This window comes from Magnolia sinica, chromosome 12, assembly GCF_029962835.1.
Source record: "Magnolia sinica isolate HGM2019 chromosome 12, MsV1, whole genome shotgun sequence".
Classification (NCBI taxonomy): Eukaryota; Viridiplantae; Streptophyta; class Magnoliopsida; order Magnoliales; family Magnoliaceae; genus Magnolia; species Magnolia sinica.
Genome location: NC_080584.1, coordinates 77,485,985 through 77,491,262, shown reverse-complemented (window position 1 = coordinate 77,491,262; position 5,278 = coordinate 77,485,985). Strand labels below are relative to the sequence as shown.

Below are 5,278 nucleotides of genomic sequence, written 5' to 3'. Positions count from 1 at the left end.
GTTAAGCACTAAAGGTGCCATCCATCACCCCCAAAAACCCAAACTGTCAGCGCTAATCCTCCTGCGCGCGCCCTTCTCCAAAAGAAATCCTGCGCACCCATCTCCCAAAACCCAAACCCTCTCTCACACTCACTTGCACTCAGCCTCTCCCTTTCCCCCGCCCTCTCTCCATCTCCCACGCTCCCTCACCCTCTCTCTCTCGCACTCAGCCTCTCCCTTTCCCTCGCCCTCTCTCGATCTCTTTGTCTCTTGGCCCCATTCCCTCTCTGATTCCCCACCCCCCCCCCCCCCCCCCCCCCCCCCCCCCCCTCTTTATTTTTCTGCCATGTCCTAAATAGCATTAGCAAGTAGCTTGAACCCTCTAAGTTCAATGAGTGGATCAGATATAAGGATTTCAACGAGGATGGTTGCCAAGTGAGCACTTAGTTCGATGCCCTAATCCTGCGTAGACAGTATGCTTGTTGTTCTTCTCCTTTTTTGTTTTATAGGATTTGATGGATTTTTTTTTATGGATCTGTAATGGCAGTAGGTGGAGTTGTGGTGATGGTGATGGTGATGCCAAATGGAGAGGGTGGAAGCAGAGGTTTTGATGGGGTCGACAATTGTGTGCCGCAGAGTTGTGGCTGCTGGTTGAAGATATGGTGATGGTGATTTGCTGTTGAATCTCAGCAGGCTCGAAGATGAGTAGGGTATGGGTAGATTGGGTTGTGGTGGATTGTTCCTCTTTTCTTTTCTTTTTCTTCTTTTAAGGAAAAATAAAATAAAATTCCTCCTATATTTCATGCATGCTAACTGTTTGATGAAATGGCTCAACAAGGAATGTTTCATGTTGTTATTTTATTAACTGGATAAGGAGTGCCATAGTTGCTTACAGTGTAGATGCTTGGCATTGCATACGTCTGTTCTTTTACTGATTTTCATTTATACTTTATTATGTTCTGTTCAGGTTCAACAACTCTGTATCCCCTGCCCATGTAGATGATGATGAAGAATCCATCTTTCATTAGACTTGTTTCTTTCAGGGTATAGGTCAGTAGTATGAATAATGTTTGATGGTATCCACAATTACATCAATTCCAAAAAGAGCTCAAGCTAAGTTTATCTTATGCTTTGTCAAACCAGTTCTCATGTGACTACAAGGCTTATAGACAATAACCAAAACTTTGGGAAGTCATCATTGTAATATTACAGGTATTGCTATTTCCTGCTCCCAAGCAAGTTGTTAATTTTAATGTTTTTTTTTTCTCGCTTCAAGTGCTTCAAATATGAGGAAATCGTTTCTTTAAATCTAAAGCATTTTCAATGTCTTTCAGCTATATTAGTTGTCTGCATAAGAATTACCATGATTTGTTTTTGTGAGTTATTGTAAAATACTCCAAATTTTGGTAGTTGTCTGCAATATTGCTTAGTCATTAGATGCAATCGCCAAAGGAAATGATTTTCTCAGTAGCAGATTGGGCTACGTTCAAAGACTTTATATGGGAGGGTAGGGCAGATCTAGTCTATCTGTTGCAGAGACTTAGGCTATAGGTTTTTTGTTTGTTTGTTTAGAGTATCTGGATAATGCAGGGTGAGGGGTAGTAACTGGCGGAGGGTGAGTAGGAATTGTCTCCTTGCTGCTGGTTCGCAAGGAGGCATAGAAGCTGAAGTTTTCTGCATTTTGAGTGGCTGCTTGGCATGCTTTTATTTTTTATTTTTTATTTTTCATTCCCCTTTCCAGTCTTCTGTTTTCCTATATGATAGGTGAGGCCCAATGTTTTTTGTGGAGCCCACCTGAAAGTGTAGCTTGTATATGTTCGTTTCTTTTATCAAAGATTATGGGCATGGCCCTCCTTTTGAAAACAAAAAAGGCTCGCTGCCATCACCTTAGTTGATGCAAAAAAAAAAAAAAAAAAGAAGAAGGGGGGAAAACCTTGCCAACAAACAAACTTTTTTCTTTTCACGAAATCTGTCCCTCAATCGCACAACTTGCATCTGTTCTGTGTTCTTGCTTTGATCTGTCATGGCTACTAAAGGAAGTAATGTAACTTTGATTCTTTCTTTTGTATCATGCATAGGTCTAAGATGGCTCTCCAACACATAAATGGACCTAAACAATGTGAGCCATTGGATCTGTAGGACACGATGGTATGGTTAGGTGGTTCCAACAGTTAAGATTGTCTAGTTGGTGTCCCTTTTTCTTTACCAGATGATAGTAAATGGGCTTGGTCACTCTTGAAGTAGTTTGAGTTTGGTTTGCATGTAGCCTGAGTTGTTAGAGTTCTTTGATATTTAGGCCATGACCGTGAAAAACCTCAAGAAGTCACTCAGATGCCTACAAAATTCTTAAGTTGTAATGGGATATTACAGGTAATCTGATTGTGGGGCCCACAATTTGTCCAAAAAAAAAAAAAGATACAACCAACACTCATAGATTCAAATTATAAGTCAGTCAAAGACATTTCAGAAAGCATCTAACTAGCTGTTAGGTTCCTATATGTATCAAGCTTTCAGTTGAGATGATGTAAGCAGTTCCCATTTCAATGTATCAGTAATATTTTCTTTCTTGAAACATTATCTTATATCAAATTCAACATAACCTTCTAATCAGTGAATTGTTTCTTTTGAAGGACCTAACTGAAACTTTTCTGATAGCTAGTGCGCTTCAAAAAGTCAACTGAATTTGAAATCAATGACACGGGGCTCCCCTGAAGAATTCATACACAAAAACCGAGAAGCCTTAGAAAGTGAATATGTAAGCTCTAATCTTCATCACTGGATCGACCTAGTATTTGGTTACAAACAGCGTAGAAGTTACCTGCTTTTGCACTGAGTGGAATTGCAATTGGCCCAAATTGTGCTTCTAAAAAGTGGTTTCTTATCATGGTTTTGTTTGTTTAATATATTTAGAAGATGTGGAAAATGGCTTAAGGAATGATTTCTTATCATGGTTAAGCACAAGAGAATTGATTCTTATAGAATGATTTCTTATCATGGTTTAGCATAAGAGAATTGATGCTTATATATTAATGCAGCAACTATGGATTAAAGGTGACACTACCTAATGCATCTTCTCCATTGTAACGCCCTTTAAAAAAAATAAAAATAAAAATTTAACACACGCACACACACCCCACACACTCATGCTAGTGGAATTTCACCACCTATGGGTACTCAAACCCTTGACCAGGCGTTGAAACTCCTTAGAGTCTACCACTGGAGTAAGAGTAAGGACCAGTCCATTGTAACGCTTCCTGCTGTAAGACTCATGGTAGAAGAGTTAACTTCATCTGTCAAATTCCTGTTTTATTTTTTCCTTTTTTTTTTCCCTACAGGTACTTCTCCTATGAACATTTCTATGTGATATACTGCAAATTTTGGGAGCTGGATATGGATCATAATTTCTTGATTGATAAAGAGAATCGTATTAGATATGGTAACCATGCTCTCACATACAGGATTGTTGACAGAATTTTTTCACAGGTTTGTATTTCTATTATGTGAACTATGCCAACGTCCCTTTTCAGTACATTAAAATAATTTGAACAAACTATTATCTTCTGATACATTTCTGTTTTAATCTTTATCATAGATTCCAAAAAACTATTCTAACATAGAGAGCTTCCACCCTAGGAGGTACGTTTGAAACCCACACATTAGAACAAGGCTAACTACTTGGATTTTGGTTATATAGCCAATGATACAAGTCCTAATCAAAATTCACTGTAGCCAAGGCTAAAAGCCTATTGGTCCATCAACAAAACATTCCTAAAATACCTCAACTACTACAAATCATTTAATAAAGTTAAAATGCTATTAAATATCCCATCCAAAGATCCAAACACTCTCAAAACTATTTATCCACAACCGTATGGCTCTCTTTAGGGCTTTATGGTTGTACAAAAGCCCTACTTTTGCATATATTGTTTGTATTAACTCTAAAAATACCCAGCTGATTGGACTTGTTGCCCCCTAAGTCCAATTGCTCCATTGTTTCATCCATCCAGTTGGCTCTGTCTGTCCCACAAGCAAGCATGCCATTTGATGGAATGTTGATTGGATTGTGAGCCCCATGGTCCAATTGGATGGGATTTTTGCCACAGGCCTTAATTGGCCAGCATGTGGGGTCCATTGGTGGAACCTATTTGTTGATCCGTCTGTCCTGCATTATTAAATCTATTTGTTGTATGAGTAAACTTTGATGTAGTAATTATTAATGCAACTTATGTTATTGTCATTATCATTTTCAATGGTCTCATCATCTCTTTGATAGGCATCTTCAAAGTCTTAATAATTCATAAATGTTAACTTGACATCTTCATATAGAATAATGGTTTGCATATTGTGGAAAAAAATCCATATCACTAGCTAGGGAATAGCTACGTTGAAAGATTAATGTCTGCCTTAGACTTTGATAGTTGACACCTGAATTCACCTCAATCCCCATGTGTCTTTCCAAATAAAATGGTTTAATTTATCTAGTTTTTTTTTGAACAATTTTATCAAGTCAATGTTGTTCTCTCTCTCTCTCTCTCTCTCTCTCTCTCTCTCTCTCTCTCTCTCTCTCTCTCTCTCTGAGGAAGTTTGAGGTCCCCAATGCTCCAAAATATGTTTTCCTATCATTTGTCTAATGGGACATGCTCCAATACACTCCACCAGCACTCTTATGTAACTGTCTTGCTGCAGCAGAAAAAAAATGTAATTTCTATCTCAAAATCTTCAAGAAAGTTTCATTTATTTTTTATATTAGTTTCATTTGATAGTACACGAAAGACACGTCTCTTCGATTTATACACTTTCTTGTGGATGGTCTTTTCTTGTTTGACAAGGAACTATTAGCACAGGGATCTCTGAAAACATGTTTTCCCAATCTGAGCTACAATCAGATTGTAGGACCCTTTTTTTTTTGCCCTTATGTTTGTCATCCCCTGCACAATGAATTATTTTTTGCATTAGAAGACTCACCAAATTCTAGTTATAAATGCAGTTGAAAAGAGACTACGAGTGTCTGTATTTACCTTTTTAAAAAAAAAATTTATTCAATGGATCTCATTCATTTTCTCAATGGGAGTTGCTGCTGATTTTTGCCTTTAATTGTATATTTGTATGCTTCCAAGTGCTGGAATATCCCTGTACAATTACACAAATACATATTAAACAGCATCAAAATTGGAAAATAACGATGTCTGAAAATTGTAGCCTGATATTAGTAGCATAAATATTCTGAATTTTTGCTTGAATGAAACTCTCATACAAGTAGTTGGAAAATGATGATCCCCCCAAAAAATAAATAAATAAG

General features: G+C 37.5%; 1 long non-coding RNA gene across 1 annotated transcript; it reads left to right on the top strand.

Moving 5' to 3' along the window:
- The first annotated feature begins 296 nt into the window (after nt 1–296).
- Nucleotides 297–1,327, top strand: LOC131220655 (uncharacterized). Its single transcript, XR_009158758.1, has 3 exons — nt 297–414; nt 530–689; nt 947–1,327. It is a non-coding gene; the product is annotated as an uncharacterized LOC131220655 (long non-coding RNA).
- The last annotated feature ends 3,951 nt before the right edge of the window (nt 1,328–5,278 follow it).